Source organism: Trichosurus vulpecula, chromosome 2, assembly GCF_011100635.1.
Source record: "Trichosurus vulpecula isolate mTriVul1 chromosome 2, mTriVul1.pri, whole genome shotgun sequence".
Lineage (NCBI taxonomy): Eukaryota > Metazoa > Chordata > Mammalia > Diprotodontia > Phalangeridae > Trichosurus > Trichosurus vulpecula.
The window spans coordinates 103,685,872-103,703,898 of record NC_050574.1 but is presented as its reverse complement, the minus strand read 5'-3'; the positions used below and the strand labels follow the sequence as shown (position 1 = coordinate 103,703,898).

Genomic DNA, 18,027 nt, shown 5'->3' with positions numbered 1-18,027 from the left:
ACATGTTGGCTAGATTCCATATGATGAATTTTGGGAGAACACAGACAACAGCTGCATAGGATGGACATGAATGGATAGGTTGCTATTTAAATCATTGGAGGGAATACCCAAATTGAAGTGATCAGAAATCCTCCTTTTTTGGAGGGGGGAAGGCAGGAAAATTGGGGTTAAGCGACTTGCCCAAGGTCACACAGCAAGTAAGTGTGTCAAGTATCTGAGGCCAGATTTGAACTCAGGTCGTCTTGACACCAGGGCTCTACTCACTGAGCCACCTAGCTACTCCCAGAAATCCTCTTGATTATTTAAAATAAAATAATTTCTTAAGAATGTCACATGGTGAAACCAGCCTTGGGAGAGAGGGAGCCCAGGACCTCGGATGAAGAGACTGAGCCCAACCATGTAATACTGTCAATAAGGAAGACACACCTCAAAAACTGTACAGAATAAATGGGTCAGATGAGACCCCCGAGTCCTATGACTATGACCTAATTATCATTGGAGGAGGTTCTGGAGGCCTGGCTGCTTCCAAGGAGGCAGCCAAATATGGCAAGAAGATCATGGTATTGGATTTTGTCACTCCAGCTCCTCTTGGAAATAGATGGGGTCTTGGAGGGATGTGTGTGAATGTCTGCTGTATACCTAAGAAACTCATGCACCAGGTGGCTCTGATGGGGCAAGCCTTGTGAGATTCCCACAAATATGGCTGGCAGGTTAAGGAGCAAATCCAACATAGTTGGGAAAGTATGACAGAAACAGTCCAGAATTACATTGGCTCTCTGAACTGGGGTTAGTGGGTAGCCTTATGGGAGAACAAGGTCACCTACAAGAATGCTTAAGGAGAATTTGTGGGCCCCCACAGGATTAAGGCAACCAACAACAAAGGCAAAGAAAAATTCTATATGGTGGAGAGGTTTTTCATTGCCACTGGAGAAAGGTCACACTACCTGGGCATCCTGGGGGACAAAAAATAGTGTATCAGCAGCGATGATCTTTTCTCCTTGCCTTACTGCCAGGGAAAGACACTGGTGGTTGGGGCTTCCTACATAGCCCTTGAATTGCTGGGTTTCTGGCGGGCATTGGTTTGGACGTCACCACAATGGTTCGGTCCATTCTCCTAAGAGGGTTTGACCAAGACATGGCCAACAAGATTGGGGACCACATGGAAGGGCATGGCATCAAATTCATCAAGCAGCTTGTGCTTTTTAAAATTGAACCGATGGAAGAAGGCATGCCTGGCAAACTGAAGGTGGAGGCTCAGTCCACGGATGAGACCACTGAGGGTGAGTATAATACGGTGCTGCTGGCAATAGGACGAGATTCATGCACAAGAAAAATCAACTTAGAAACCGTCGGGCTGAAGATCAATGAAAAGACAGGAAAAATACCTGTCAATGATGAGGAACAGACCAATGTACCTTACATCTATGCCACTGGGGATATCTTAGAAGGCAAGTTGGAATTGACTCCGGTCACGATCCAGGCAGGCAGACTGTTGGCTCGGCGACTTTACGTCGTAGTCACACTTTACGTCAGAACTGGCATGACCAGTCAGAACCACCACAGTATTTACTCCCTTGGAACATGGGGCTTGTGGCCTCTCTGAAGAGAAAGCTATTGAGAAGTTTGGAGAAGAAAACATAGAGGTCTACCACAGCTACTTTTGGTCACTGGAATGGACCCTCCCATAAAGAGATAATAATAAATGCTATGCCAAAATCATCTGCAATGCCAAAGACAACTAACGTGTTGTAGGTTTCCACGTCCTGGGTCCAAATGCAGGTGAAGTCAGTCAGGGCTTTGCTGCAGCCCTTAAGTGTGGACTGAACAAAGAGCAGCTGAACAGCATGATCGGAATCCACCCAGTGTGTGCAAAGGTGTTTACAACACTATCTGTGACTAAACTGTCAGGGGGAGCATCCTCCAGGCGGGTTGCTGAGGTCCATGTTGTTGCTGCTGCCACCTCTGGTGACTCCGGATTTCACCTCGTCATTTTTCTTGGGTAGAGAAAAGCCTTAAGAGAATCCACCATCACCTCTCTCTCCACCTCTCCTGGTACCAGAAAGGAGAGGATCCTCCAACCTTGGGACTTCTCCATGCATCGCAGTGGTACCCGGAGAAGGCAGTTAGCAAAACACTGGGATTGTCGCAGCATACCTGAAACTGAAGTCTAGTGGTGCATCCAGCAGATGCTAATGAAACCACCACCTAAAAGCCTGTATCTTGTGGTGAGTGGTGACCAAAGAGCCACAAGGGTCAGTTTTATCAAGACTTCTGTTTGGTTTTGTTTTCAATGAAGAATGTCCTTGAGTGGTTTCTGCAGAAACCAGAGAGTTGAGGCCACTGCCTCTGATAATGTTTTCAAGCATAGATTGATGATCTAGGGGCCTCCCAGTGAGGCCCTTCTCCCTTTGCTATATGGGCATGAATGCATTGGCAAACTTCCAACAACAGAGGCATGCCCCTCAAAGAGGAGACTAAGAGGCTTGCTCCTTATTCCATCTAAGAATCGAAATGACCTTTAGTCTCTGCTTTTTCATAAATTTCCATATCTGGTTGAGGACACATGAGTCCATCTCTGTCCTCTTCCTCCCCCAAACATATTTTACCACTTTGCAAGATGGTGGTATTGTTGGTTGCCCAAGTCCTTTTTAAGGAATTGAACTGTGACCCTCCTGGGCTAGAGATCTGAATTACAGTTTCTTTACAAAGCCCCAGGGTTACATAGGTTTTAGATTTGGCCTTAATTCAGTGAAATGAGGTGCTTTCTTCCAGGAATAATCACAGCATCCACATGTGCACTCTGCAGCTAGTGACAGGGGGAAAAACTTCAGAATACCTTGTCTCCACCTATTCCTTGGTTCTTTTGGACAAGGTGAGAATGATAACCTAAAATCATCACAACTCAGTTTTCTTGTCAAGTATCTATTTATGGGTCCCCTCACTCACAAGGAAATGAGGCAGTCCATTCACACTTGTGATCTTCATTCTTCTGGGGGAGCTGAGGGGAGCAGACCCACTTCTTTTTTGGTTTCCTCTTTCTCACTTGCTTTTTTTTAAGGTATTATTCGTGTAACAATTTATTTATTTATTTATTTATTTATTTATTTATTTAAACCTACAGATGGATCTGAAGGATTTTTGTATTTCATAAACATCAAATGGTTTTGGCTCCTTTGTTCTGCAGTGAAGAATGGGGAAAGAGGATGTTATAGGGTAGAATCTTGTACAGGGTTGTTTTTTCTTAGATCCCCAGCTTAGAATAATTGTTTATGGGAGACAGGATTGTGTTTAGGGTGGCCTGTCTCATTGGACAAGTTTAATGGAGAGCAGACATTGGGTTGTAAAATGGGTCTCCATGTCCCAACATATATTTATATAGCTCTATGCCCACTTCCCTTGTAACTTGCGATTCATCTTAGCTGGTGCACTGAGTAATTGTTTTAAAGTTCCCAACCAGGGAGCCTCAGGAAATGCCCTCCTTTGCTTGGCCTTCACAGTACAGGGTCCCCATTCATCTGCCTCTGTGTACTCAACCTAGGGTCTCACACTCTAGGTAAAGTTCAGCAAGACCTGAACTCTCACAAAGCTTATGCATTGGCCCCTGAGTAGAAAAATGGAAAAGTTGGCAGGACAGAGTCAGGAGACAGCAGTTCTGCTGTTTGTGATAAGATTTCTCCAAATCTTCCTGTCTCTGGCATTTGAAAAGGAAAATGGGCAACATGGCAGTCACTGTGTTTTGAACTTAATCACGTTTCCACTCTCTCTTTGGTTGAAAAACAACAAGAACAACATTTCGTGTGTCGAGAAGACCCCTGGTTAAAGAAGGAATCTCATCTGAAGAGTTGGCCTCATTTGGTTTTTCCCCAACTGGACCCCCTGTCAAACTAATTTTTTTTTGTTGTTTATGATCATTTTGGAAGAAAAAAACTTGATAACGTGAAACATTAAATAATATTTATATTCAAAAAAAAGAATATCACATGGCCCTTCAAATTCCTATTAATATTATTACAAGCTAAGTCCTACCTTACAAATGGGCTATGTTCCAAAAATTCATTTGTGTATGATTGGGTGTTGGAATCCTTTTTCTCAAGAAGCAAAACATTCTATAAATTATGGTTAGTTCCCCATATTTGTCTATAAAAACAAGTACGACCTATAATATTGACCCCCCCCAAATAAAAACCCAACTGTATGAATGTAGTAAGAAAATGATATAAATATTATGGAATTGAATTTTTTTAAATACTATGAATTTAAATTAAATTAAAGGAATTTAAAGACCTAAAAATATAACCAGGAGGATTCTCCATGAAATTAGCATAGCTGTAAATTCTGTTCTACGTGGCAGGATCCTGATCTTATTTTCTGGCAGGATATCTTGATTATATCTAAGATATGTCAGGCAGGAGAAGGACATTATGTGGCTCTAAATCTAAGGAGATAATCCTTTGGTTCCCAAATTTCCTGCTCCTATTTGGGTAACTAGAAAGGGAAGGGGGAGGATTCCACATGACCATCCAAACAAATTGACATATTTAATTATGAGCAGGGGTGTGGAGGGAAGAGGTTTAAAATGGTTAACATACATCTCAATTAGCTAAAAGAATGGATCCTGGGCTCCCTGACATAGAGTCCTCATTTGTGTGTGATACATACATACATATTTATGTGCTGGGAGTAGGGCTCAAGTACCAAGGCAATTCTTAGTACCAAGATGCTAAGAGAATTCCTACACGTTGGCAGCATCAACAGGGAACAAGAGACCCATATTCTGAGATTTTCTGCTGTAACAACAAAGTTAGGAAAGATAATCAGAGGCAAGCATTATAGCATTATAGATTGGGAGCTAGAGAAGACCTCAGAGGCCATCTAGTCCAAGTCCTTCATTATATAGATGAGAAGCTGAGTCCCAGAGATGTTAAATCTTGTTTCCAAGTGCAAAGAGATATTACACAGCAGAGCCAAGATTTGAATTTAAGTTCTCTGACACTGGGAAATGGAACTGCCTCTGGCAACATCAGAGTCAAAAAATGAGTTCTGAGCTATTGGTTTCACAGATATTTGAAAAACCTGTGTGGACTGCGTATCTAAACAAGTGACCACTTTTATTTTTAATTTGTTGTATATAACACATACCATGGAACATTACTAAGATGATTCAATTCAAGGGATATCTAAAAGGGGAATATTGGATTCTGTACTGAATAATTCACAACATCACAGGAGAAAAGACCAACTGTTGAAATCCACAGTAAAAGGCATGCCTCAAATGGCAATGTGATACTCTAGTCTGAGTCACAACAGAACCTAGATGGAATGACAAGAATTACAAGGCAGAATGTAATAAACTTTTCACTAACTGAAAAGGTGAACTCTTCTCACAAAGCACCCAGAAGCTAAGCTTTACAGCAATTGACATTTGCCAATTACTTTCAACCTTTAAATCGTTGATGGGCAGAGAGATTATAAAGAATGCCAGAGAGAGAATATTAATTTTATTTACATTCATATTTATTATAGGAAAAGAACATAAGAAATATATGTCAGTGTGCACTATCCAGCATTCACACAATGTGCTCAAGATCTAACAATAAAGGTAGTTGCACTGTGGAGCCCACAGTCCCAGGAAGGCATTACTCATGTCCCCATCTTAATTATTCCTCTTTACTACCTCTAAGTTATACTCTATAATTTAGTTGAAATCATAGTATTGACTAGTGCTCTGCTAATATTAATTATTATGAAGAATGTTTCTTCCAAAGATTAGATGCCTAAGAAATTATTCCCATGATATACGACTCTTGATTTCCAATAAAACTCCCCACCTATCATGCAAGCCTGCTTAAATGTAACACTTTATAATATAGTTTACCTTTTTTCCAAAAATACATTTTCTCTTACATTTTTCTGGGAGCAGTCACCAACATTCTAACAAATCTACAAAATAATTACTACCAACAAAAATCAAAAAGTGATCTAAGAAAAGGAAAATAACTTTTAGATTGAATAATTTTTTTAGAACTCTACTTTTCTTGGGATGAGGCACAAGTAGCATATTCAAGTATTTTGCTCTATAGGTCCAATAAACAATTTGGGGGTATTCTTTTTAAAGCTCCCACAAGAATATTTTGGGGAATGACCACATGTGATTTGATCACTTTTGGTAATTCTCATATTATGATACACATCAGCTACTTTGGTCCATACATTTAGAGCTGGTAGGAACCTTAGCGGCTAGCTAGTCATACCCCCTCATTTTACAGAGGAGGAAACTGAGACTGGGAAAGATAAGTGGCTTGCCCAGGGTCACAAAGATAGTAAGTGACAGAAGAAGGATTTGAACCTAGGTCCTCTGCAAATTCAGTGCAGTTTCCATTATACAATCTGCTTCTCCATGTATCAATTGTCTAGAGCACTGAGAGATTCACTTACTTGCTTCTAGTCACAGAGGTTGTGGGTATCAAAAATAAGACTTGAATCCAAGTATTCCTAACTCCAAGACTGGCTCTCTCTCCACTAACACAAGCTGTCTCTTTGCCATTAGCATATTTGATTTAAGAAAAACAATTTATAATAGTGATGAGAGTAGAACCTTGATAAAAATTTAAATACTGACTATAGTAATACAAATGAAAAGAATGCTAAAAGATACTAGAATGAACTTTAAGTGCAATAATAAATCTTGATAAAAGTAGATTAATAATGAAATAAGCTTCCCTCCTCTCAGTAGAGGAGTACTAGGCTGCAGGTCTAGAATGGTACATAAGCTACCAGATACAGTTTCTATGACAGTTTTTTGCTAAACTGTTTTTGGCTATTACGGGTGATGGTTCTCAATAGGAGAAGGTACTAAGAGGAGTCTGTGATATAAAAACAATAGATAGTAATAAACATTTAAAATAATAAGGCATTATAAAATAACATATATATTTAGTAACATTTGTTTAGGATGCTGCCTACACTCATGTGGCCAATGTATTATTATTTTTTCTAAGCAGGTTGTTTTTTCCTTTCTCTTTTTAAAAATATTTGTTAAAAAAGGTGGCTCACTGGGGATGGAAGGAAGGAGTGACAATATTCAAAAATGAATGTGATATTAAAACAAAAGTACCAACATAAAATTTAAATTAAATTAATCTTTTAAAGTTCATCATGAACTATATTCTTTCCCCTTCCCAAGTAATTCCACTTATACTTTTTCAAAACTATCAGTCAATTCCCAATATATCTGCCTCTTAGTCAGATTTCTTTATATTAAGAATGATATTATATTTAAGCTAGTTTAAAACGTATCATAAAAAAAGCCACCACATGGCTATCTGACATGAGAAACCCGGTACTTGATATTAATGAAGCTGAACCAGCACTTGAAATGAAAATTATTATCAGAAACTGAGCAAACCCCACAGTGCGAAGAAAATAATCTGACAATTCAGTGTACCCTTAGGAAGAAGGCACACACAAAATGCAAGACTTTACAAACATAATTTAAAGTTTTTTTTTTCCCAGTTACCTTAAATTCTTTATTATACTAGGCAAAAAGCTAATGGAGATGACCAACTGCTTGCTACCTACAGTTCCCATTTGATTAGATCCAATGGCACTCAGGACACACAGCACATTCATGTTTGTTTACATAAGGTGTAACTGTTCCTATTGCCTTAATATTTCAGCTCCAACCTTCATGACGTACACTAAGCTGAGCTCTGCATGGGATTACCAATTGCTGTTTCATTAGTGTGGCTGCAAAGGGCCAGAGGATTTATTCTGTAACCTGATATTGTGATGAGTTGACTAATCATGTGATAATGTCTGAACATGATTTTCTACCACTAGGGAATTTATCTTAATTAACACAGGCTTCTACAGATTTTTATTCCCTCTTCTCTTCCTCCTTTCAAATTGCAGGAAAATTCAGTGACTATTGGCCCTCAGTGACTTTAAGCATTCAATTATATTAAATTCAGCTCTCTGGGAAATATAGAATAACAAAATGTGCTTAATGGTTTTAAAATGGAGTTAGGAATCCCACCTTCAATGAATCTATTTCCAACTTTTGTAGATAACTGTGGCAACCTTCAAATAAGTTACTTAAACTCTATTTTTCCAGGTACATTGCATGAATTAATGGCTAGGTTATAATTGTTTTGGGGTGAGCTCATAAATCATAAAATTTTGTCAGTGATCATTTGGAAGAAGGGGGTCAGATAAAATGAAAAATATAGAATGGCAAATGAATGTGAGACTATTCAAACCTTCTACCATCACGAATTCCAGGTCTTTTGGATTTAGCAGGGTTGTCATTATAACAGCTTTTTACAATAAGTAACTTATTTTAAGACTAGAAAGAAATATAATGACCCATAATATCTACTTATAGGATCTATTTGGTTTCCTTTTCCTTGAATTTAGGAAATTCACTCTAGGTGAAAAGTGATAATTTCAGTCAAACTCAGCAAACATTTATTAAGTGCCCACTGTATGCTGGGCACTGTGCTAAGCACTAGAGATAAAAGGAAGAATAAGATGGTCCTTGCCATCAAGGACTTCACAGTCTAATGGGGGAAAGACGCATAAAAAGATTCTGAAAATCATCAGGGCAGGGAAAGCATGATGAAGTCCTGGGGGGCTGGGATGAGATATGATATGATCCAAGTATGAGCTACACTGTTGATTACATCTTGAAGATTGATGATTTTCTAGAGATTATGATGTACAGAAGAACGATGATGTGGGAAATGATGAGGTGAATAGACCTGGCACATTCTTTAAGTAGTGGATGATCTGAGAGGAATTCTCTGATATCCACCCTCCTCCCTCTCCAATCAGGGGTAAGGAGGAGCCCCAGGGACAAGGAGTACCAAAGAGGTTTGAGTTTCATAGCTGACTTCCTATTGCAGAATGATGTGTTTCTGGAAATAATGAATTCCAGAACAGCCAAATAGGAAATGGTGAGATGAATGCCCTGAGCACTCTCCTTAAATGATGAAGTATCTGGAAAGAACTCACTGATGTGGACCCTCCTCCCTCTCCAGTCAGAGATAGGGAGGGGTTCCAGGGGCAAGCCCCAATTAGGAAAATTCCGAACATTTATGTAAGAGTTGAATTACCTGAGTAACCTCACATTCATTTATATTTCTACTTATCTCTTGGCATATTTGTGATTGAAGATAATTTTATTTTATAAGAAACCTTTTGGGAATGAAATAACAGAATATATCATACTGTCTTTGGATAAACAGGAACCAGGAGGGGAAGGAGTGATAAAGCCAACTTTTTCTCAGGACTTCCCTCTTCCCAGATCTTCTGCTCTCTGATGCCTGTAGAGCCATATTGTTGCATGATATCACTCTTCTCATCACAGCACAATTCTAATTTTGTCCCTCAGGAATGAGCTGGGAACATACTTGTTCTAACTTTTGAATTGTTTTTAATTTCCATCACAATTGCTCTAACCCCAGTTAGGAAAAATTCCTCCCTATACTTAGGTAATGGGCTCTCTGCCTAACTCAACAAACCAATCAATATACATTTACAAAGCACCTACTATGTGCCAGGCACTGTGTTAAGCATTAGAGAAACAAAAGATAGTTTTTTCTCTCAGGAAGATCAAAATTTAATTGGGGAAAGAACATAGAAACAAATATATGCAAAGCAGCTATATACAAGAAAAATTTTAAAAAAAAAATTATTGATAGAAGGCACTAGAATTAAAAGGGCCCCAAAAAGGCTTTCTATAGAAGATATGATTTTAATTAAGACTGAAAGTAAGCCAGTAGGGAGAGATGAGGAAGGAAAGCATTTCAGGCACAGGGTACAGTAAAAGAAAAGGCACAGAGCAGAAAGATGGGGTGTTTTGTTCTTGTTCATAGAACAGCCAGGATAATGTCACTGGATCAAAGAATATATGGTAGAGAGTAAGGGGTAAGAATACTGAAAAATAAGATGGGGTTAAGTTATGAAGGGCTTTGAATGCCAAGCAAGACATTTTGTATTTCATCCTGGAGACAATAGGGAGCCACTGGAGTTCAGCCAATTCACTTTAGAGGAATAGGGAAAGACTTGAGGAAGCCAGTCTCACCAACAAACTGTTGGAATAAGTAAAGCATGAGGTGAGGAGTCTATGCACTAAAGTGTCAGAGGAGAGAAATAGGAGTATTTAAAAGATGCTACAAAGACGAAATTGACAGGCTTTTTTGCAAGAGATTGGATATGGATTGGGGGAGACAATGAGAAGTCAAGGATGACTCCTAGGTTGTAAACATGAGAGACTTGGAGGAAGGTGCTGCCCTCAACAATAATAGGGGATATAGTATAGGGGAAGGGAGTGAAGGGGAATGAGTTCTATTTTGGACATGTTTAGTTTTGAATGCCTACTGGACATCCAGTTTGAGAAGTCTGCCAGGCAACTGGAGGTGGATGCTGAAGGTCAGCACAGAGAGGTTGCAACAGGTTAGGTAGACTTGGGAGTTGTCAGTAGAGAGACAGTAATTAAATCTGTGTGAGTTGATGAGTTCACCAAGTGAAGTAGAATAGAGAGAGAAGAGGGAAACCTATAGTTAGAGGATGTAATTTGGAGGAGGATTCAGCAAAGAAGACAGAGGAGGAGTGGTCAGATAGGTTGGAGGAGAACCAAGAGAAAGTAATGCCCTAAAAACCTAGAGAGAAGAGAGTATCAAGGAAGAGAGGGTGATCAACAGTGTCAAAGGCCATAGAGAATAAGGAGGATAAGGATTGAGAAAATGCCATTGGATCTGGCAACAAAGAGAAGATTAGTGGTTTTGGTGGAATAATAAGTTTGGCAGCTGCATAATAAGGAGTTAAGAAGAGACTAAGAAACAAAGTAAAGGTATTTATTGTAGACAACCTTTTTGAGGAGTTTAGCTTCAAAGGGCAGAAAAGATAAAGGATGATAATTAGCAAGGATGAAAGATTCAAGTGAGGATTTTTCCAGGATGGGGCAGACATGGGCATGTTTGTAGGAAGCAGGAAACGAGCTAATAGGAAGAGATTGAAAATAAGTGAAAGCGTAGGGATGACAGAGTGGGCAATCCATTGGAAGACATGGGATAGGATGAGATCACTTTGACAAGTAAAGGGGTTTGCCTTGGTAAAAAGTAAGTCTGCTTCATGATATGAGACAGGGATGAAGGAGGAGATAGTGACAGAAAACATCTGGGTCATAAGAGATAAGAAAGAAGGGAGAAAAAGGAACTCATAACGAATAGACTCAGTTTTTTTTCTATAAAATACAAGATATATGTTTTTGTATATGCACACACAGAGAGATAATAGATAGGTAGATAGATAGATAGATAGATAGATAGATAGATAGATAGATAGATAGACAGATAGATATACATACAGATCTTCTATCTCTCACTCTGTCTCTGTCTATGACATTAAGCCTCTATGACATTAAGACAAAATTCAGTTTACTGTAAACCTTGGGCAGTGATACAGAAGATTATACTATAGTTTCTGTGGATAGACAGGTACCAAGAGGGGAAGGTGGGTAAAGAGCCAGACTTTTCTTGGGGCTTCCTTAAGCCTAAGTCCTCCACCATGTGATGCATGTAGAACCAAGAATGCTCCACAATACATCCTTTATTTGCCATAGCTCAGTGCTCCTTTGGCTCCATGCTTGCTCCAATTTCTGGATTCCAGATACTTATATTCTCTCCTTTCCTAATTCTGAGATAGCTTCTTCCTTTTATACAAAATGCTTAGAGCATGACCAAGTCTCTCACACAAAGACTTTGATGGATTAAAGCAGATGTGCAAGCCCTATTCACACTTTATTCTGATTGCCTGAGCCAATTAAAAAAATACTTATACTTAGAGCAAACAACTTGGTGCCAGGAGCATGCAGATCTAAAGTCTTTCCAATGTGCTAAGCTCTATAAAAGCTCAGGCCTGAGGGTAGATCCAAGAGGTTGAAGTAGAGTGAGCATTCAAACTGAACTCTACCAACATTCTCTTCCAAAGAATTTTAAATTGATGCATCAATATTAGTTCTGGAGTGGCTTAGCCAACAAAAGTTTGGGGTGAGATATTTTTCCAGTCCAAGACAACTTAAGACAACAGAAGGAGAAATAATGTGACACTGGGCCGGTAGCTGAACACAAAACCAGCTGTTGCCCTTGGAGGCAGCAGTAACAGCAGCAGCAGCAGTTTCAAGACCTCTCACTACCTAGAAATGGTAAGGTGATTGGACAACCAGTCAGAAAGAGATTATAGGGAACTACTTTCCTGGCTCGGGGGGTAATACTGGGCACTGCTCGGCAATTCCAATGCCCATTACCCAGTTCCCGATAGCAGTTCCAGGGTGGAGAATAGTGCTAGTATTTGAAGTTGCGAGGGATCAGGGCCCCTACTTGGATAAGTACTAGAACATAGACCAGGAGAGCAGTAATCACACCACTCCTCAGATCACACCATATCAGAAGCACTGAAAAATTATAGAACTCCTCAGAACTACTTGTGAAAATGAGAGCAAGAAGCCTAAATCTTGGGGAAATAACCCCTCCTGAAGGTGAAGAGTGCCCAACCCTAACAAAGTTTAAAGTCAAGAAATAGGCTGGAAAATGAGCAAACAGCAAAAAAAGAACCTAACCATAAAAATCTACAAAGGTGACACGGAGGCTTAAGAAACATCAGGAGAAGATAATGATGTGAAAATATCTAAAAGCAAAGCATCAAAGGAAAATACTGACTGGACACAAACCCAATAATAATTCCTAGAAGAGCTAAAGAAAAATATGAAAAAAAATTTTAATGCATTAAAAAAATCAAATAAGGGTGATAGAGGAAAAATTGGGAAAATAAATTAAAGCAATGCAAGAAAAATGTGAAAAGAAAATTAACATTTTTAGCAAAAAATAAAGGTATAAAAATACTAAAGAAAATAACACCTTAAAAAAGATAATGTCCAAATGGCAAATGAGGTACAAAACCTTAGTGAAGAAAATAATTTAAAAATTAGAATTGAGCAAGTGGAAGCTAATGTCTCCATGAGATATCAAGAAGTAATAAAACAAAGTCAAAAGAATGAAACAAAATTGAAGAAAATGTGAAAAAATCTCATAAAATGGAAGCAGATAGCAGAATAGATTAGAAACCAGAATTCAAAAAATATGCTGTCTACAAGAAACTCACTTGAAACAGAAGTATACACAGTTAAACTAAGGAGCTGGAGCTGAATCTATCATACTTCAGCTGAACTAAAATTTAAAGAAAAAGCAAGACTAACAATTATGATATCAGACAAAGCAAAAGAAAAAAAAAATAAACCTAATTAGAAGAGATAAGTGGAGAAGCTACATTTTATAAAAGTACTATAAACAATGAAGTAATAGCAATACTAAACATATGCACCACATGGCAGAGCATTGAAATTCATAAAGGAGAAGTTAAATTAGGTATAGGAGGAAATAGATTTTAAAAAACTATACTAGAAAAAAAACTATACAGACCTAGATGAAACTATCCATAAAATAAGAAAGAAATTAAGGAGATGAATGGAATTTTGGGAAAGTTACATATTATAGATCTCTGGAGAAGGCTGAATGGGAATAGAAAAGAAAACACCTTTTTCCTCAGTTATACATGGCACTTACACACACACACACACACACACACACACACACACACACACACACACATCATGTGTTAGGGCATAAAAACCTCAAAAGCAAATGCAGGAAAAACAAATATCATAGGCACTCCATTTCCAATCATAATGCAATAAATATTACATTCAAAAAAGGGCCTTGAAAATTAAAAATTAACTGAAGACTAAATAATCGAATCCTAAAGAATGAGTGGCTCAAAGAGCAAATCATAGAAACAATATAGAAATAATCATTAATTTCATTAAAAAATAATGGCAACAATAATATAGCAAACATTTTGACTCAGGATGCAAATAAACATTTGGGATGCATCCAAAGTATTACTTAGAGGAAAATTTGTATCTCCAAATGCCTACATTAATAAAAAAAAAAAAAAAGAAAAACAGCAAATCAAAAATCAGGCATGCAACTAAAAAAAAATAAACTGGAAAAAGAACAAATTAAAAATCTCCAATTAAACACCAAGATGGAAATCTTAAAATCAAAACAGGGATTAATAAAATTGGAAGTAAAAAAACCATTGATCTAATAAATAAATCTTGGAGGTGGTTTTATGAAAAAAAATAAAACGTTGAATATTTAATTTTAAAAAGAAAGAAGAAAATCAAATTACTAGTATCAAAAAATAAACATGTAACTGTTTTACCAATAAATATGAAATTAAAGCAATTATTAGAAGCAATTTGGCCCAATTATATGCCAACAAAACTGACAATCTAAGTGAAATGGATGAATATTCACAAAAGCACAAATTGCCCAGATTAAGAGAAAAGGAAATAGAATACTTAAATAACTCTATCTTGGAAAAAGAAATTGAACAATTAATAAATGAGTTCCCCCACAAAAAAATCTCCCAAACCAACTGGATTTACAAGTCAACTCTACTAAGCATTTTTTAATTAAAATACTATATAAAGTATTTTTTAAAATAGGTTAAGAGAAAGTCCTACCAAGTTCTTTCTATGATATGAATATGGTTTTGTTATCTAAACCAGGGAGAGCAAAAACAGAGAAAGAAAACTATAAAGCAGTTCCCCTAATGAATATCAATGCAAAAATAAATAAATAAATAAAATACTAACAAGGAGACTAGAACAATAAATCACAAAAAAATCATACACTGTAACAAGGTGAGGATTATTCCAGGAACACAGGACTAATCCAATATTAGGAAAACCACAAGCATAATAGACTAAATCAATACAAATACAACAAAATCATATAATTGTATCAAAAAATGCAGTAAAAGCTTTTGATAAAACACAATACTCATTCCTATTTTAAAAAACCCACTAGAAAACACTGCAATAAATGGAGCTTTCCAAATAATAATGGGGATGATCTAGAAGCCTTCACAAGAAGTGCTAGCTATAGCAATGACAAGAAAAAGAAATTGAAGGAATAAAAATCTATAATGAGGAAATAAAACTATCACTCTTTGCAGATAATATTATGGTATATTTAGAGAACACTAGCAAATCACCTTAAAAACTGGTGAAACATTTAACTTTAGCAAAGTTGCAGGAAACAAAATAAAACCACATAAATCATCAGCATTTCCATGTTACCAACAAAACCCAGCAAGAAGAGATAGAAAGAGAAATTCCATTTAAAATAACTATTGCTGTTGTTAAGTCATTTCAGTCATGCCTGACCCTTCATGACCCCATTTGGGGTTTTCTTGTTGAAGATACTGGAGTGGTTTGTCCTTCCTTCCCCATCTCATTTTATAGGTGAGGAAACTGAGGCAAACAGGGTTAAGTGACTTGCTCAGGGTCACACAGCTACCATGTGTCTGAGGCTAGTTTTAAACAAACAAAGTTGAGCCTGCCTTTCTCCAGGCTTGGCATTTTATCCATTATGCCACCTAGCTCCCCCAAAATAACTGCCAACAATATAAAATAATTAGTACTCTATCTATAAAGACACTCAGAAACTATATAAACGAAATTACAAAATACTGTTCACACAGACAGATCTAAACAATTGGAGGAATATTAGTTGTTCATGGGCAGGCTGAGCTAATATAATAAAACTGATAAATCTATTTGAATTTATTTATTTATTCAGTCCCATACCAAAAATGAAGGCAGCCCAACAGTACCAGATTTCAAACTATATTACAAAGCAATAATCATCAGAAAATCTGGTATTTGCTAAGCAGTAAAGTAGTGGATCAGTGGAATAGATTAGGTACCCAATGTACAGTAGTAAATGACTTTAGCAATCTGGTCTTTGATGAATCTAAAAATACAAGATTTGAGGCAAGAATTCACTATTTGATTTAAAAAAACCTGCTGGGAAACCTAGAAAGCATTCTGACAGAAACTAGTCATAGACCAAGATGTTTCATTATATACCAAAATAAGATCACAATGGTGTGGTGTTAATGTGATTAAAGATGTTCCCCACCCATTTAATAGGCCTCAGGTGGAGCTAATTAAGGGATATTTGATAGGGGAGACTTGTTTGTAGGAAGGCCCAAACCCTTTTGCTAAGTAGGTGTTAAGCCCCAGGCTCACACCCTTTTGCTGATTAGATGTGAAGTTCTTAGGCCCTAAGAAGGGTATACATACTCTGAGGGTAGCCATTAAGTTCAGAATTCAGCCCAAGGAGAAGGAGAGAGAAGAGAGAGAGGAAATGAACAAACTGCAAGGGCAGAGAGGGAATCGAAAGGGCTCTCAGAATTGTAAACTGTCAGAAGTTGGGGAAGAGAGGACGCAGGCAAGGAGGCAGCTAGGATTTGTGAGTGAGTGTTTATAGGAAGGCCCCAGCAGAAAGTAAGGTTACAGGATGGCTTGACTCCTTGCTGCAATATTGTGTTTTGATTTCCTTGCTGTTACATTGAAGTGGACTTACTGGTTTTGGGATACAATTGTTTCTATGTCAAATTGGAATTCCTGGTTCTGGGATTTGATTCTCTGGTATCTGAATAAATGTTTGACTTCTGCCTTCTGCCTTACTGATACAAATGGGTATAGGATTCTGACATAGAGGATAATACCATAAGCAAATTAGGTGAACATGGAAAAATTCACCTGTCAGATCTATGAATAAAGGAAGAGTTTATGTTCAAACAAGAGATTGAAAGGATCACAGGAAGTAAATGGATAATTTTGATTAGATGACATTTAAAAGCATTTGCATAAACAAAATCAATATAGCCAAAATTAGGAGGAAATCAGGAAACTGATGGGGGTGGGGTGGGTAACCTGTCTGCTCTCCCAGGGCCAGCCTACATATGTAAAGAAACTTTCATCACTAGTAGATAGGCCACTTAATGACAAATGTTTTGGTCATGGCACTGCATAAATCTAATCCTCAGGTAAAAGTGCCTATAAATCATGAAGTTTTGTAGCAATGTGCAAATAAATTTAGGGGATCATGTAATGTATAAAATACAAAAAGACAGATGAAGCTACAACTGTTCAAATATCCATTTTACCTCCTCTACCCCAAATCCTTTGATTTTAGTATGATAGTCATCATCATCAAAGTTACACCTCAAACACAAATTGTTTTACCCTGAGTTTGGTATTCTTTCAAGTGTCTCCTTGTTGTTGTTAATCACTTCACTAGTCACTTATAGCTAGCATGGAAAACAGAGAGAAAATAGGCTTAGATTATAAATTTATACTACATGCCACAATAAGCACCCAATGGATATGGGATATAGATAGAAAAAGTTCTTAAGTTTTTCAAGTAAAAGAGAAATGATCAGAAGGAAGTAGAATCTTAACCAAATAAGCAAGAGAGGTAATCAAAAAGATAAGAGAATTTTGATTACATAAAATACAAATTATTTTAAATGAACAAAACCAATATAATTATGATACAAAAAGATGAATGGGCGTGGAATATATTTGTACCATATATCTAATAAACATCTTACATCCATGATAAATAAGGAATCCACACAACTATACAAAATCAAGCATAGCATTCCCCTCCAATGTCTGTGTGTGCATATATTTTCACTACTTGTTTATAATATATGCAAAATTTTGTCAAAGAAGTGGCAACTATCAACAACCTTAATCAAATCAATAATAATAAGAGAAAAGCAAATTTAAATAAATCTGAGGTTTTACTTCACATCCATAAAAGTGATAAGGCTGATAAAGTAACTAATGTTGGTGGGGTTAAGGGCACAATAATAAATTTTTCAGAGCTGTGAACTGGTCCAACTATTTCAAGAAAAAAAGTTAGCATTAGGCATAAAAAACATAAATGTTCCTACCATTTACTCTGGCAATCCTACTTCTAAAGTGTCAAAAGGAGAAAGAAATGTTTGATATATACCTTCCAAAAATCATAGCAGCACTTTTTGTGGTAGCTAAAAAAATTCCTAGAAACTGTCCCTTAATTGTACGATAGGTGAATAATTGGA

The 18,027-nt window shown here is 37.3% G+C and overlaps 1 protein-coding gene and 1 pseudogene across 2 annotated transcripts in view; one reads left to right on the top strand and one right to left on the bottom strand.

Moving 5' to 3' along the window:
* Positions 1–18,027, bottom strand: part of NOX4 (NADPH oxidase 4) — a 246,095-nt gene that overhangs the window by 69,780 nt on the left and 158,288 nt on the right. The window lies entirely within an intron of this gene.
* LOC118838370 lies at positions 461–1,936 on the top strand (annotated as a pseudogene).